The sequence below is a fragment of the Mustela nivalis genome (genome assembly GCF_964662115.1).
Source record: "Mustela nivalis genome assembly, chromosome: 5".
Classification (NCBI taxonomy): Eukaryota; Metazoa; Chordata; class Mammalia; order Carnivora; family Mustelidae; genus Mustela; species Mustela nivalis.
In genome coordinates this window covers 101138082-101156051 of record NC_139024.1, presented here as the reverse complement: position 1 = coordinate 101156051, position 17970 = coordinate 101138082, and the positions used below count along the sequence as shown (strand labels likewise).

At 40.7% G+C, this 17970-nt stretch overlaps 1 protein-coding gene across 3 annotated transcripts in view; it reads left to right on the top strand.

The window, feature by feature from the left end:
* The first annotated feature begins 12665 nt into the window (after nucleotides 1-12665).
* The window catches only part of COL21A1 (collagen type XXI alpha 1 chain), a 176888-nt gene continuing 171583 nt past the window's right edge, over nucleotides 12666-17970 (top strand). For 2 of the 3 annotated variants that reach the window (XM_082731232.1, XM_082731230.1), the window contains exon 1: nucleotides 12666-13169. The gene's annotated coding sequence lies outside the window, so the exon portion shown is untranslated. The remainder of the gene's footprint in view (nucleotides 13170-17970) is intronic. The other variant, XM_082731233.1, reaches the window with a different exon arrangement.

Genomic DNA, 17970 nt, shown 5'->3' with positions numbered 1-17970 from the left:
GAAGTGACATGAGTCACTCCAGGACTGAGCCAGGGTAAAGTCTACATTCTTCCTCTGCTACAGTGATCAGAGACCACATGTTCTAGATAGATGGAATACAACATGATAAAGCTGCCATCACTCAGTTCCCTGAGTAATTCCTGGGCAAAGCAGAGGTTCCTGCTGATCTGCCTGTAGTGAGAGCAAGAAATAATTCTTTGTTGGGCTAAGCCCACCAGAACTTGGGATTGGTTTGTTACTGCAGCATAACTTAGTTTAACCTGACTAATACAGCGATTAATCTTCCTAAATATAATTTTAATTACAATGTTAATCTTCCTGACTACAATGTTAATCTTCCTAACTACAATGGCCCTGGATTAGGGCCATGCCTAGGGATAGGCAAGAGAGATGCCTGAGGTACAAAGTTGAAAGAGGCGCTCACTTTTAGGTTTATGCAAGTGGTGACATTATGAACAAAGCAGGATGAGTGGGAGGGAGAGTGGTAAGAGAGGAGGTCTGAGAGTTTGTGGCTTTGAAGACCATTGGCATATCTTTGGATTTGTAGTGGAATTATTTTTTTTTTCCTTAAAAAATCTAATTGGCTTCATTAAATGATTCATGAATCAGGCAGCATCTTATCCAGCAAGAAGAGAGATGCTCCCTATAGTGGAATTATGGTTAACTCCTTATTTTCTATAAAATAAGGCAAGGAAATGTCAAGAAAACCAAAAGATAGAGGAATTCATTTAGACAATGAAAACTTGCTTTCATTATTTAAGACAAAATTGACTAAAAATCCTGAGATCATGACCTGCAACAAAGGGAGACCCTTAACTGACTGAGCCACCCAGGTATCCCTTTTTTTCTTTTAAAGATTTTATTTATTTATTTGAGAGAGAGAGAACATGGGAAGCGGGGGAGGGGAAGAGAGAGAGGAACAAGCAGACTGCCTACTGAGTGGAGAGCCTGATGCAGGGCCAGATCCCAGGAGCTGAGGTAGAAGCTTAAACAGACTGAGCCACCTAGGCACCCCCTGAGACTTTCTTTTGAGTGAAATCCATGGTTACAGGAGGACCACTGTATTGGGTTTAGAGTCATTTCTTGAGGGAGGATAAAAAATAATTTAGCTTAAGCTTAGGTTCCTAAATAATAGTCTCTTGTTAAGCCAGGCCTCTTATTTGGTTCTAACTCTGTCTTTTCACACTGCTGTTGAATTTGAAACACACTATGTGTGTATGTGGTGGAGTGGCAGTGGGTTGCTCCTCCTGGGTTAGAATCCAAATTGTAATGTGAAAAGGAATGTCATGCTTTTCTTCCTTGATAAAATGACTTATCTGAAAATGGCCAGAACAAATCCAGAATACCATAATGTGGTTTGGAAACCAATAAATGCTGAACTGGCCATGTGTTTCTTTAAGCTATAGTTATACGGGGCACGTATCTATAATCTGAAATAATAGGTTTCATGAAGGGTGTCCTAACCAGCAGCAATATTCTATTCTGTATCCTTTGTAGACTGGCTGTAGAAATTTGCTTTGGAAAAAGTACATGTTTTTCTAAGAAGCTATTAGATGAATGAAAATTTAATGCATAACTGTCCATGGTGATAGGATATTTGAAAGATATTGTCAAAAGAGAAACAGTGAGATGCATTCAGAGAAGATTGTATATTGGATGTGCTCAATTCTTAGAAAAATAAATGTGGGAACATCTAATCTCATCACAGTTGGATACATATGTTTTTGCAAATGGAATGTAATTTTCTAAAAATGTCAGCTGTGTGTATCTCATAGATACTGAAAACATATGCTAATTTTTGGCAGCAGCCAAGGGAAGCTATGGTGCTTCTAATTTAAATTTAAGTACACAGTTTGTGAGTGAACACTCAACAATGATGGGGATGCACTAGAGTGATAGTGCGTGTGCTGTGGAGTCAGGGAGACCGAGAGAGAGAGGAGCAGCAAGTGGCGAAGGAGGGAGTTGACGACACTCAGAAGTCTGAGGAGAAATGCACATGTTGGCCGTGCGGTAGCAGCGGGAGAATGTGGTGGAACATTGGCCAGAAGGGGCCAGATTCAGAGTCTGAGACCATTACCTTCCAATGCAAAATGATTTGAGGGACACTAGAGCGCATCACTCTCCCTGACCCCGCTTGTCAGCTCTTCCCTTTGGCTTCCAAGAGTGTTCCTTGGGAATACTGCTTCTGCTCAATGTTTTTGATATTTATGCGTTTCTATTTAAACAAGGTGCAAAGACAGGGAGGAGGTGACTCAGAGGGAAGCTGCAGGTAAAGTTGGGGGTACAATGAATTAAACAAGTTAAATGGGTTGTCTTTACTTTTGGACTTTGTAAAGCTTTTAATACACACATGCTAATAGGAATTGGAAGTCTCATAAGGGGAAAACAGCAGCTCTCCAAATGACCTGAACACACATCTTATTTTTCCCTCTGCAACCTCTCATAAGACAAGTGTTTGTGAAATATGCTTGGGAAATGCTGGCTGGGGATGCCTGAAATTTGTCTGTCAGCTAATTATTCAGTCGAGTTAAGATATTAAGTTATGAACCCCCCTTTTAAAATAAATATAAAGATACTTTTGGAGGTTCTACAGTGTGAGCCATTATCTAGTACATATACCACAACACTGACACAGGAGGTGATGGGTTGCTTTTTTTTTTTTTTTTTAAAGATTTTATTTATTTATTTGACACACACACACAAAGATCACAAGTAGGCAGAGAGGCAGGCAGAGAGAGAAGGAGAAGCAGGCTCCCTGCTGAGGAGAGATCTGGATTTGGACTCAATCCCAGGACCCTGAGATCATGACCTGAGCTGAAGGCAGAGGCTTTAACTCACTGAGCCACTCGGGCACCCGATGGGTTGCTTGTTAACTGACCAGGAGCCAATAGCAGGTAAGCAAGAGATGAGGGAATGGGGCGCATGCATGTGGACTTTAAGTGATGAGCCTCTGAGATTAGAGCAGGTGTATTTGAGAGGCAGGTAGAGGGAAGTGGTTGGAGGTATTACCACATCAGTATGGAAAGCTGGGGCAGCCTGCACTTGCTAAATAGTGGAGAAGAGCTGAAGGGTGCACCCGGGGGGGAGGGGAATGAAAGAGTGGGGGAGACAGATGCTGACTTTGAGGCTAAGATCTAAGTACTTAAGTTTAAAAATTATATGCCCTTAAAAATAAATGACTTGAGAGCTTCTGTTTGCAAAAACAGTGCTTTTTAAATGTAATTGCTGAAAACCAGGGTGAGCTTTGTCAAGAATCTCAGAAAATCCAAAATTTCTCAGGAATATTTAAAGAATAAGAAAGATATGAATCCTTTTAGCCAGAAAAGTTATTCTTAAGATATCACTTTAATCATGGAATAACATATACTTATTGTGGAAAATCCAAAAAACTACAAAATAAAGAATGAAAGAAAAATCATCCATTTTACCCACAATTTCTCAGTCTAGAAATAACTACTATGTCTGTTTTAGCATATTATCTTCCAGTCTCCCTGGCCTCCCCTTATTCCTTCCTCTTCCCCTCCCTCCCAAATTGTGTAATTTTTTCCCCAAATTGTGTAATTTTGACTGATCATAAATACTAAACATAAAATTTTAATGAGGATACTATAATTAAAGCCAGGGGTTGGAAAATCTGGTCTGTCACCTGTTTTTTAAAACCCATGAGCTAAGAACGTTTTTGACATTTTCAAATATTTGAAAAGAATCAAAACAATAATATTTCATGACATCTGAAAATTATATGAATTCAAATTTCAATGTCGATTAATAAAGTTTTATTGGAACCCAGCCGCACCCACTTACTTAACTATTGTCTGTGTTGCTTTCACATTGACAATGCAGAACAGTAGTTGTGACAGAGAAAACATGGTCTACAAAGCCTAAAATAGTTACTATTGGGACTTTTGCAGAAAATGTTTGGTGACTAATTATTTAACAGATCCACAGTTTTGGACCATTTTTGTTGTTGTTGTTTTTGTCCATTTTAAATCATGTTTTAACCGGTAACTTTGGTCATAAATCTTTGCCTACTTTTCAGATTATTCTATTTGGGTATTTTCCTAAAACTAAAATTGCTGTGTCAAAGGGCGTGAATATTTTAAGGCCTCTGATTCATAATGCCAAATTTCTTTCTAGAAAGTTCAAACTAAGTTCCACTCCCCCATAAGCATACAAGAACTACAGAGATTTTCTTTTGAGCAATACAATCTCTATACTACCCTGCCTTAACTATTTTAAATTCAATAATAGAACAGTGTTAATCAAATCCAACCTTGCTAGCAATAAGGATTTGCTGGGGGAGTAAGTTTCATATGCTCTATAATTTTTTTTTTTTTTTTGGATTTCATTTATTTATTTGACAGAGAGAGATCACAAGTAGGCAGAGAGTCGGGGAAGAAGCAGGCTCCCTGCTGAGCAGAGAGCCAGATGCAGGGCTTGATCCCAGGACCTGGAGATCATGACCTGAGCGGAAGGCAGCAGCTTAATCCCCTGAGCCACCCAGGCTCTATAGTTTTTATCTGTCCTTTTAAAACTGCCCTGATTCTTACAGCTTCTGTTCTTGACACCTCCTGTTGTGAGACCTCGTAGAACATGCCTGCTCCTCAAGTCATTGTAAATAGGAGTATGTCATGGAGAAATACCTCTCTTTAGTATGAGAAATAGAAGATTCATCAGAGTTTGTACCTGATTCTTTATAAATCTGAGAATAGGGCTCACTTGCTTACCTACTTGAGTTGTATTTTGAATGTCCGATTATAGACTTTACAAATTCTAATTGAACCTGCCACACTCATTTCACCATCAGCTAATCAATATATTTTTCTCCTGAATGGGGAAGCATTGTTGGTTTCAGTCCCATGTGAGACTAAAAAGGGTATAGATTTGCACTTCAAGAGCCTTGAAACTATTGTTTTAATGTTATTTGGTTGGTGGAGTTGGAAAATAGATATTTAAGGCTTCAAAATCTTAAGTCTAGATTTTGCTCCTCCCTAGTGTGAAACGAATTTATGTTAGGGAGGATATCTTTTTGAATCTCTTCCTGTTTGAGGCTTTACTTCTGACACTGCACCAAAGCGATGTCTTGGTTCTGATTCTGAATATTTGTTTGTTAAGTTTTCAAAGATCTAATTGGACGCTAAAACTTTTCATTTTTTTTTCTACTCATAGGGAAAATACATTTTTTTTTTAAGTAAGAAACTTTTCCTGACACTAAACTTGGAAGTGCAAGAAGTAAGTTTCATTCTATTAGGGTTTAAGGGAAAATACAGTGGTTGCTTATGAGTACTTCCCATCTCTGTCCACGTTCCTGCCTCCACCAGAAATAAAAGGGCTGGATCTGAAGCCCCGTAAGTCATCTTCAGTCTAAGCTTTCCAGATCCTTAAGGAAGAGCAAGGTGAGAGGGACTGGGGCAGAAAAGTGATATGACAGTGTTGAATTACTTTTAATTTAGCCTGGTGTTAGGTTACTTGGCATCTAGAAAACTTTATGCTTTTCTTCTGCAACCATCTAATGGGTTAAAGTCCCACCAGAAAATACTCTAGGGGTGCCTGGGTGGCTCAGTCAGTTAAGCCTCTGACTCTTGATCTCAGCTCAGGTCTTGATCTCAGAGTCACGGGACTGAGCCCTGTGTGGGGCTCCATGCTCAGTGCAGAGTCTGCTTGTCCCTCTCTCTCTTTGCACCCCCACCCCCTGCTTGTGCTCTCTCTCTTTCTCTCACCAAAAAAAAAAAAAAAAAAAAAGTCTAAAAATACTCTAGAATCCGTTTTTTTTTTTAGGAAAAAAAATCAGAAAAACTAGTAGAGAGATTCTATAATCCTCCCATCTTTAGAATTCATCAGTCACTAGAAGAGAACCTTGGGTGAGGATCTTCAGCTGAGCCAAGCAGACCTTCCAGAATGGTCACTGTTCACATTTTGAAGTGTGCAATGATTACCCTGTGCTGCCCTTCTCCCAGAGATCAGCCATGGTGAGAGGCAGGCTAGTATTCTCTCTACACACCTTTTTTTTTTTTTTTTTAAAGTCAGGTATGTTGTGGGGTTCTTGAATTCAGGCTTAAGGACTTTATCCAATGTGAGCTCCCAGAGGGCTGAGGAGAAAGCCACATCTGTCCTGTACACAGATTCTAGCAGATGACTCTGTTACAGCTAAGGGACTGCTCTTTTGAATAACTTGGCATCTCTGCGAGGTCGGCACGCCGCAGGCCAAGGCGTTCATCCCCACCCTTTACTGCAGCACTGAGGCTTCCCGAGTATGCTTTTGGCTGGGAAAAACCTTGGCAGAGCCGGGGAGATATTTCCCTTCCTCTTCCTTACAACAAGATGTCATGCAGGCAGGTGGCCCAATTTATGATGGTAGGTTCTAGAGATAGCCTCTAAGAAAAAAAGAAGCATGTATATCCTTAAGAAAAGATTAGTTTTACAAGGCTCTGTGCAGTTAGACCGGGGGGAAAATATCCATAGAAAACACTAAGTACACACACACTCTCCCTTTGAGGAACCATGATCAATCTAGAAGGTTCAAAAGGAAAGATTTTTATACCCAGAATTGAAAAAGAAGGTGATGAATCTAGAGGACACTTGATTCAATTAGCTCTGATTTAAAGAATGTAGGAAATAAGAAAACAAAATGCAGGTTATAATGTATGACAGTAACTGTGGCTTGCCTGTCCCACAGAGGTTCAAGCACTTTACATCTGGAAAGGGACCACGGACCTAATTTCAGCAACCATTCTAATTTTTCATATGACATATGGTGAAGTATCTCTTAAATCTGGTCAAAGCAACTTTTATAAAACCAAAGTATTGGGAATTAAACAGAATTGAAATAGAAGGGAATGAGTGCTGAGTCATTTACCTGGGGAAAACATGCAACTTGGATAATAAATGACTTACTATGACAGAAAACACCTAGGATTACTACCATGAATTGGGAAGCCAAAAATATAGGATTGTCTTTCCTTTTTTAATGTAGGCAGCACACTGTGGGATGTCTTCTCCGGGTGGTCATCACTGATAATTTCCTACATGAACTATTATCCAGGGAACTAGGCTGCACTTGAAGCAATCTTGAAGTGTTAAGAAAGCTCTTAGAGGAATAACTTTAGAAAAGTAAGGAATTGGGATGGTTATAGTTTTTAGAAAACTATATTAAATAACTTCAATATCTTCAAATATTTTTCATTCCCCCCTCCCTACATGCATGTGCATGTGTGCACACAGATCCATTGGAACTTGAAGTAATTAGCTTTATATATATATTTGTTAACTTGGAAGTTAATGGGACTTGGACTTTTTTTTTTTTTTTAATCTATCCCAGCCCATTACTAACCATGTCTAAAAAGAACTCAGGGACTTGAAAATCCTTGTTGACAGGTCTCTATTTCCAATTTTTAACTGTAAATTAAAGGAAAACCAGTACTGAATCTGTGTTTTCACTTTAGATACAACATTTCAATCACAAATGAATAAATCAACAAAGAATTTATTTTCTTTTTACTTCTGATGATGCCTGTATATAAATGACTTCAACACAAAGGCCATTTGCCTCTTCCTTCCTCACTGTAACTACCATAATGAAGCATGTTTTGAAGAGTTTCTGAAGGTAGGAGCCTAACAAGAAACCATTGCCATGGCTGGTTAGAAATAGGGTAGTTCCTCATTTCTGTGTTATGGTTCAAGGCTAGGAAAGTTGAATTTGCCTTTCAGCCCTAAGAAAAAAATGTAAGAAATGTGACCCAAACCTCGGGGAATGTGAATTCATTCAGTATTCTCTTGGCCAGAAGAAATTGGGACTTTGATAGTGAGAAAAAGAAGAACTATGAAATGGAAGAATTATCTCTAAGCTTTTTCTGACTGCACATTTGGGTATATTTGTGTGGTTTTTTTTTTTTTTTTTTTGCATCTTTACCTGCTAATTTGTGTGTCTCACATTTGGATTTAAGAAAATGCCCTCAGAAATAAGAACTAAAGATCATCCAACCAAATTAGAATGAGTCATTTTGTCTTAGACTTTTGGACTTTTAAGGGGACTTATAAAAATATTCATTATTGATATCAAACTCTGATATTAAGAAATGATTTGCTGTTTAGCATTTCAAGCTATGAATTTAAGAAGGATTTAAGACACAAAATGATTTTATACTGACATTCTGTTTTCTTAAGTTTCTTTCAGCTTTGAAATTGCTTTTGGGTGTTCAATTTAGGGCCCTTCTCATAGAAAGGAAGAGAAACCTGATTCAAATTAGCTTAGACAAAAAAGGGATTTATTGACTCAAGGGAAAAACATCTAGAAGGAGGCCTTGTTTCAGTAGTGGCTGGATGTAGATATTCTGGTGTCTGTTGTCTGTTGCTGGTGTCTGTTGCTTGTTCTCGTTTTCCTATAGTTCTGCCATTCTCTGTGTTGGCTTAATTTTCAGTCAGCTTCTTCTAGGTGGATTTAGGCTTACATGGTCTTTCGGGTTCAAAATCCAAGAAAAAAACAACAACAAAAACTCCTCTTTCCCACCCTTCCAAAGTTCCAGAAAGAGGTCTGACTGGCCTAATTTGGGTCATTTGCCCATCCTAAAGCAATCCGTGTGAACGATTCCTTCTGTGGATTCTTTGATCCAGGGATGTTATCATGGGGCATCACCAGGGACTATTAGAATCATTACTGAAAAATCATGGACCTCAGGCCTGTGAAGTATTTTCCAATTATTTCCACAGTAGGGCTATCATAAGCCATATCTTTTTAGATAGAATACAACTAGTATATATTAGCCCCTTGGATTTAACCATCAAACTGGAAATGTGTCTACAATCCAAGAATGTAGGTGTTGAAAAGAACAGGAAGTGGCCTCCATAGTTGGTTCTGAAGAAGTCCTAAGGAAATGGCATCACTTTCCTTTCTCTGTAGTAGATGTTTTATTTTGTTCCACCTAGCACTCATTCCTATTTTTTATGGTACCAGCATCCTGATTTCATTTGAGTGTTTCTTCTTCTTCAGGCTTTTTGAATTCAGACTTAAAGGCTTTGTCAAATGTGTTTCAGTAGGCCAGTACAATTAGATGCCTTGTTCTCTCCTAATGTAAGGTATTGGCTGGTGACCCATGCTAGCTAGGCCAGTGAAACTCACTATCCTTATACACTGAGTAGATTAATATATGAATGTGAAAAAAATGTTGTTCACTTCTACCACTGGTGATATCCTTCTAAAAATGCTGAAGAGTTCCTGTTATCTCTGCAACTTTATCTGGTTCTTCTTTTCCCAAAAGTAGTTTTACAGCCCTTCTGTGAGCTACTCATATATTTCCAAAGGATTCGTTTTCCATGTAGATTGGAAACAGTGCCTGTTTCCAGACTGGTTGCAGTCTGCAAAATGAAATGGTAGAAAGCCTGGTACTCTGGTGCTCTGGTGTTCTAGAGCCTTGGATAGTTGGAAAAGCCAAGTTCTCTGCCTAGTAATAAAGCTAGTATGATCAATACTAGGAGGAAGGTAAGAACCACAGAAGGAAATAAGAAGCTGGCTCTCTGGGACCCTTGCATATACCTCTTGTTATGAAGTGCCTCATTGTCAGAGGAGATAATGACATTTACTGCAAAAATGCATTTGGGCTATAGTTTGGGGTCCAAGGTCAGAATGGGCAAGTCTCTCCATCCCACATCCCTGTTTATAAATGCTTTAGGTAGAGGCTAGGGAGATGGTTAGAACACTGAAGTTACTGCCTGGAAACCAGAATCCTCAGTAGCTGTTTAGATTGAAGGAAATGACTAGTCACATTACTGACCTTTAGTTTCTAGTCTCTGAAATTGACCAGGAGCCTCTTAGAGCTTAAAAGGACTTGTCTTCCCAGGTAGACCTCAACCTTGACAACAATGTCCTATGCTCAGTGGTCAAAGGAGATCCTCCTAGAGGGCAGATTTAGGGGCTACCAGTGGGCTGACGATCATTCCATGCATCCCACCATGATTGTCACTATATCCTGCAAAACAGAAATAGCCAAGACTGTTCCATGGAAGAGAAGTGAGTGTCCTGGTCAACAGTTCCCATGTGAGGAATATCCAGGGTGCTGACTGCTTCAAAGTTGGCCACCTTGTAAAGCAATGTCCTCATGACTTTGGGAACTACATAAGTCCACTCCTTATTTTAAAGAGTGCCACTGGCACAGAGCTGAATTTATGGTCAGATCGATCAGATAATACCTAATTCCTGATTGTCAGCTGGTATACAAGGTTTAGACATTTCCCCACTAGTGGTCTTTGGTCTGTCAGTCCTCTAGCTAAGGGAGTGTGCATGTAAACCAAGCCAAGCTAAATGGACTCTCTCTCTGGACTTTGGGTCTTGGACAGAGTACAGCAAGGGCAGGAAAAACAGATGCAGTCTATTTTCTCAAGCTGTGTTGCCTTTACAAGACTGTTGGGCAGTAATTGCTACACAGAATCTGGTCCTTCACAGACTATCTTTCTCTAAGCCTGGTTTTCCAGCCTTCCTATCATTTCTATGGCCTAAATTCCTTTTGCTGTTGAACTCAACCAGAGTTGGTTTCTGTGACTTGGAGCCCCAACACCATCAGGTAATGCACCCTTTTCTTTCCCAGGCCTCCTATTGTACTTTTGAAACTTCTCATTCCCTTCACACATACCCTTGATTTAAAGGGTGAGGAAGGATACAATAAGATAGGCTTGGGATGATTCTACCCACAATCCTATCCTAGAGAGAGCATTTGAGAACTGCCTGCCTTTGTGAATAGTGTATTATTTGAGGATGATTTTAGCTACTTGAGAGGGAGGACAGGGGCTTGTTTTGTTCACAGCTCTGTCCCCAAAGTCTAGCCTGCTGCCTGGAACAGCATCAGTGCATTCAGTATATATATACACACTAAGGTGGTTCTCCCTTGGTCTTGTCACATTAGCAAATTTGTTCATTCAATAAATATTTGTTTATTGTTCACATGGGAATATAATAGTGAGCAATAGATATGACACTTATGACACACGACACAGATATGACACAGCTTAAAATGACATAAATGAATTATGTCTGAGTTTCTGTAGGTCAGAAGTCTGAGCATGGAGGGTCTGAGGCAGCAGAAGCTGAGGTATGGCTAGGGTTTAGAGGATAAGAGGGGGACGAGGTGGGGAGGAAGTGGCAAATCCTGAGTGTGGAGAAGAAAGAGTCTTGGAGACGTTTTAAGGAGTTCGGAGCTTATTTTAAGAGCAGTGGAAAACCATGTTAGCATTTTAATTAGGAGGGTCATATTTACTTTAGAGTGAAGAATGAGGCAAAGTCCCATCTTAAGCAATTGGTTGAATGGTAGCGAATTTGAGAAAAGCAGGGAATTCAGAGAGGAGGAGCAGGGTTTTAAGGGGGGAACAGAAAAATAATAAAAATAAGTAAATAATAATTAAATATAAAGAAAAATATAAATAAATAATAAACAACTCAGGCTTGACCACATTATATTTGAAGTGCTTGCCATTCATACAAATGAAGATGTTCAGCAGACACTTTAGATACTGGCTAAAAGTAAGAGAAAGAGACCTGGGTTGGAGAGGTAGACATGGGAATACATGAGTGGCTTTTAACCTCTTAGTACATGAAAAGAAGAGGGTCATGTCTGAGAATCTAAAAAGTCATGGTACCTCTCTCCCCAGAAAAGTATTATATATATATGGCTGCTATCTATATCTCCATATTGGGAAGTTGTGGTCATATTTTCATTGATCTGATCAGGAAGAAACATTTCTGAATACTAATGGACTATAACATGAATGAATACGGAAATGCAGAAATGAATGAATGAATGAGGAAACGCAGAAAATGATAATCATCCCAAGATGAATGTATTTGACCTGAACTTAGTAGGATTTAGTTGTTGAAGGCAGGCAGATATTTCTTTGTGAAGGCTCTCTCCTGGGGAGAAACTGAGTCACACATTCACTCAGCTCATATTTATTGAGCACCTACTATATTCCAGGTATTGTTCTAGATGTAGAAAGTAAAGAAAGCTAGGCATAAGACCAATTCTTTTTCCTCAGGACGCTTATCTTGAGATGGATGCAAAGCAACAGAACAAATAATACACTTTCAAGGAATGATAAGTAATGTGTTGAAAATGAAGTGGGGTTAGGGGATGTGAATGGTTGTGGGAGTTCCATTTGGATGGAGTATGCAGGAAGGACGCTCTGGAAGGGGCATTTGAGACCTGAATAAAGGGAAGCAGGCAACTGTGATAAGGTGGGAGACAGAGCTTTGGAGGTAGATGAAGTAGGGAGAGAACACCACACTGGGGTGTATAAGGAAGGGCAAGCAGGCCATACGGGGGAGGGGGTGAGGGGGTAAAGCAGAGTGAGACGTGGAGAAAGTGACAGGTGAGGGGGGGTAAGGGGGGTCCAGGGCACATGGGAGGTCTAAGCACGTGAAGGTTAAGGAACTTTCTGGTGCTCTGTGAGTTAAGGGCCGAGCAACAGAGTACTCCTTTATTTCAGAGGCCGTCGCCTTATTCCAGAACTTCTGTAACTTCCAGGTCCTCACAGGTAACTGCCTACCTATTTGGAAGTAAACTCCTCTCAAGTTTTTGGGCAGCTATTCCCTTAGGTTAAGGGCAGGTACAACAGCCAGCGGCGGGGCGGACCAGGGTGACAGACCCTGGCACCCCCTGGGGGCCGTTCTCACGGGCTACGGAAGGTAGCCCCTCTCCTCCGTGCTGCCACGCGCCCCAGGTGCTCGCCTCCCCGGTCTCTCCCTTTCGCCCTCGGCGCTCCTTCATCTCTCCCGCTTCCGGGGTAGCTCCTCTGCCGCCTCTCCCGTCGCGCAGCCTCTGGTCCTGGCAGGATTCGAGCGGAGCGTGTTTCCACCAGGGTTAATTAGCAGTTCGCACTTGCAGATCGCGATCCAAAACCCACCCTCTGGCCTGGCCCACCGGAAAGGGGGCGGGAGTGCTAACCTTATCTCCGGGGCTCCGCCTCCAGGGGGCCGAGAGCGAGCTTCGGAGCCGAGGCGCTCTGCACTGGCCACTGCCGGCGGACGGCGCGACGGGGCGACCGGGCTCGGGACGGAGGGGAGCCAACCCTCTTCAGCCCAGATTCTGCCCGGGTTGGGGCTGGTCGCTGCCTGGGACGCCCCCCGAAGCCCTGGTACAAGACGCTGCTGGCTGCGACCGCCACCCTGACCCTGGACGCCGCGTCAGGTAAGGTGACAACGCCTTCTCCCCTCTCTCTGCTAGAGTAACAAATAGGAGGTTCAAGGCTAGCTGTCCCGGGGCTGCAGTTTGACATTTTCTCCCCGCGCTGAAGCGCTTGGTGAATCCAGAGATCAACCCTGCACCCAGGCTGGAGGCTGGGATGACAGGATTTGTCCTACAAAGTTACTGGGTGTTCCTGAATCACAGGAGGTTCGTTGGGAGCTGGTTTGTGCCGCGGGGTCTTTGGCCCCGGGAATTCTTATTGTGTGGCAATGTATGCCCCTGAACCCATCGTCCCCTTGGAAGGGGCAGTGGCGTCCACACGTGGCGCGCCGGGAGCGTGGGCGAGCGCACAGGGCGGTGGGCGGTGTATTTGGCCCAGAAGGTTCTTTAATGGTGCTGCACAGGACAGGAGCTTGGGGGAACTTTAAAAAACTCGGTAGTTGAGCAGCACCCTAAACGAATTAAATGAGAATCTGTAGGAATGGGATTTGGGGGCATCCACGTTTAAAAACAGCTCCTCCAGGGTGATTTCCATGCAGAAGGAGTGGTTCTCAGAATGTCATCTCTGGCCAGCGGTATGAGCATCACCTGGGAACTTTAAGGGACGATCTAGAGCCCAGGCCGAAACTCTGGGAGTAAGGTTTAGCTGTTTCCATGAGCCCTCCAGGTGATGGTTGCATTTACCTACTTTTGAGAACTACTGGGTTAGATCTCAGTTAAGGTAAGGGCAAACACCTGCAAATTCCCCTCCACAGGGGCAGGAGTAAAGGGAACACTTTTCAGAAAATCCTAGGTGTGCATCAGTAGGGTTTTACCCTATCCAAAACAAACCCTCTCCCCCAAAAAACACACTGGGAACATTGGAGGATCCTGCAAAGGGTAGAGAATTAGCTATCATCTTGAGTGATTTTTACATGGTAGAATCTGTGTACTTTAGGAGAGAATAGGTTTAGGTGTTTTTGTTTTTGTTTTTGTTTGGTTTTTTTTTTGAGTCGAAATGAAGCCGAAGAAGAAATATACATAAGTCTTCTAGTTGTAATAACATGAGTCTTTGGCTCCCAATGAGATGATACCAGATCATCTCTGTCATCAGTGTACATTACAGGACTTTTTTTTTTTTTTTTTTTTTTAAAGCAGAGGTTTAAGGGATTCATGCCAGTTCTCCAGAGTGAAAAAGGGAAGTTCAGCATTGCAGGTCTCTGGATTATCTGAAGTGACTCCTCCCCCCCCTTCTTTTAATAGAGATCTGAGATTTCAAAATTTTGGCTAAAAAAAATTCCAGCTGTTTCTAAGTCATTAGTACAGAAATAGAATGACTTTGCAAATAGGCTTAAATGGATTAGAAAATCTGATGCTGGATAAAAAGCTAGAATAGGCATGACTCCAGTCCCACCACATGTGTGCCTGGTGAACACAGTGCTACCCCTAGCAAGACTTTCTGTACAGGAAATGTTCATTTCCCAAACTGGCATTTTCTGTGCCAGTTTGTGATTGCAATATATAGACTTCTTGAGGGGCAGGTACTAAGCTTGTGTTTAGAGAACTGGGGAAAATACAGGTAGTGTTAAGGAACAGGAGCCTTTGTTGGGGCTCAAGACTCAGGTTCAAAATATGCTATGGGAACATATTCAAAATTTGCTCTGGGAGAGTTGCATAACTTCTCTGAGCCTCAGTTTCCCCATCTGTAAAGGAGGACTGTAGTAATACAATGCATCCTTCATAGTTCTCACATTGTTGTTAAAGTGAAATACTGCTTCTAAAGTGTTTAAAATAGTAAAATAAATATACACACACCACACTCACACTAAGAACAAAAAACTCGAATCCCCAAATGCCTTGAAATGAAAAGTATGTTGATATAAGGGTCAGATTTTGTATTAAATCTAACCCTTAGAATTTATAGCTTTTGCTTCTTAACCAGAATGTGCACACAAGAATATTTTCAAATTCTCTTCATAATTTTATTGCATGTTTTATATGGAACTTTCTAGAATTTTTTTTTTTTACTTGATTAGCTTCAAATCATTTGATTTTTATTTACTCTGTGGTAAAGTATTTCATTCCCTATCTGGTGGATTTTATAATCCATTAACATTCACATTTAAATAGTCTTAAAGTCTGGTTCTCCTTAATATCAGTCCTTAGACAATTCAGATGGGAAGAGAGCATCTAAAGGTGGCATGCTGTGGTATCCAAGAGAGGCACTTGGGAAATACGATCTGGTATTTCTTAGGTTCTTGAGAGTGAGCACAGAATGAAACCTTATCCAGCTATGTGAAGGTTTGTTGAAGAGGATATAAGAGAAGGGAAAATGAGGATACAGAGCAAGGGTAGGCCTAAACTGGCAAAAAGGGTTAGGTGACGTAATTTAAGAGTTCTTTTTCTGCTTAACTGTGATAATTTCAAAATGCTTCAAACCACATACCCAAAAAGCAATTCTGTGCATATCGTTTGATTGGAACTTATCTGAATGATCATCTTAGGACCAAATAGTTCTGGTGAAAAAACATGGTATCAATTTCAAAAAGGATGCCAAATTATTCTGTAATTTTGAATGTAGTCTTGATTATCCTTTGATTTCAATGATAAGTTGAATATTAGATTTCTAACTTAGAGCACCTTTTTATAACTCATCTTGACTCTTGGAATTCAATGTTACACCTGCCTATTACTAATCTTCTGTTACTTCCTGGAGACTAAACGTAATGCAGCTTCCAGCATATGAGCATTCTCGAGCATGTAAACTCCTTTATTCGGGCAATCAGTCTCTATTAGGATACTTTTGACCTTACAAGTGAATGTTATTAAAATGAATATGATTAGAATTTAATGTTACTAAATGCCATTACAATTTAATTTGAGTAGGGTTTTCTGTTTAACTCACTATGTATGAAATGAAGAGTAGCTTTGGCGATGAAAAGGAAAGATCAGAGGTACATCTCTTGATGGGAAAAATGAAGGCATGTGGAAGCAAATTCGAACTCTCAGGAATCAAATCACGTGTTTTGGATAATTTATCTGGAGAGCTAAGAGAGTCCGCGATGTTGCAATTGTCAGTGACAGGATGTGGCAGCTCTGTTGCAGTGAGTGGCCAATTAGGAATGATCAGTACTGCAATGCATAAAATAAAAAATGATTTTATAATTCTCCACTTACATGCATAAGGATTGGAGCACAGATAGTGTTAGATGAGCTAGCCTAATTGCACTTGATTTACATAACCTGGCTCACTTAAAAAGGTTTTGATGAGCATTACCTGGCATTCATTTAGTTCATTTTGAGGGCCCTAGTTTGTTCCAAAGTGGATGGTTTTACTATTAAGGCCAATCTTGGAAGTCTTGTGAGTAAAACACATCAGTGGAAATGGATACATGTTTTTATTTTGTATTTATTGTCTTTGGATTATATTTCTTAGCATGCAATAGTAATTCCTTAGCTAGAGTCATTATCATTCTTGAGAGAAACAAAGTAGAAATGTTTATTTTTGGCATGTGGTCTAGTCTCATGCAAACAAGATCAGCCATGGAGGCCAAATTTCCTAACTTTCTTTTCCATATTATGGTTGGGGACACTCTACAGTCAGACTGCCTAGTCTTTTTTTTTTTTTTTTTTTTTTTTTTAAAGATTGTATTTATTTGACAGATACAATCTTTTTAAAGATTGTATTTATTTGACTACTCTGCAAGTAGGCAGAGAGGCAGGCAGAGAGAGGAAGGGAAGCAGGCTCCCTGCTGAGCAGAGAGCCCGACGCGGGGGCTCGATCCCAGGACTCGATTCCAGGACCCTAGAATCATGACCTAAGCCGAAGACAGAGGCTTTAACCCACTGAGCCACCCAGACGCCCCCAGACTATCTAGTCTTGTCTTGTATCTGACTCTGTCACTTATGAATTGTTTGAAGTTGGACAAGTTGCATATATCTTTTTACTTCTGTTTCCTCATTAGAAAATTGGGAAAACAGTACCTATCTCAGCAGGGTTGTTATATGGAGTAAATGTGTTAATGTACATAAAGTTCTTTTAACACTGCCTGACTCATAGTAAATGCTTAATAAGAATTTGCTGTTATTTTACTTTGGACTTAATGAATGGTTTAAGCTGAGGCTCTCTTTTCTGTTTTCACCTCTTAAAAATGGAATCCTAAAAAATGTAGCTTAGGCTATGTTCATTTGATGGTTTTTCTGTTTTAGATAGTGGGAGAATTTGTTTCAGGATAAGTGAAGTATTTCAAGTTTCTCAGAAAATAGTACAACCTTTTGAATACCATTTATAAAAGTTCCCAGATGCTGCTGCTGCTGCTGGCCAGAGACCACACGGAGAATCACTGCTTTGACCTACTGGTTCTCAAACTTGACTGAACATCAGTATCACCAAGCACAGTTCTTTCTTTCTTTATTATCTTTATTATTATTATTTTTAAAGATTTTATTTGTTTATCTGAGAGAGAGACAGACAGAGTGGAAGGGGGTGCAGGGGGTCACAGCAAATGGGAGACAGGGGTTGGGGGGTGGTAGCAGGAGAAGCAGACTCCCTGCTGAGCAGGGAGCCCAGTGTGGGGCTTGATTCCAGGACCCTGGGATCATGATCTGAGCCAAAGGTAGGTGCTTAACGACTGAGCCACCCAAGCACCCAGCACAGTTCTTTAGAATGCTGATACCCAAGCTGATTAAAAGAGTTAATTTGGTTAATTTATTGTGAAAAGGAGTAATCATGTCCTTTATAAAGAGAGGCCCTGTAACACTATACATTATTATCTGTGGGATTCCCATGTACTCCTAGAATTTTTAGAGTGCTAATGGATATTAT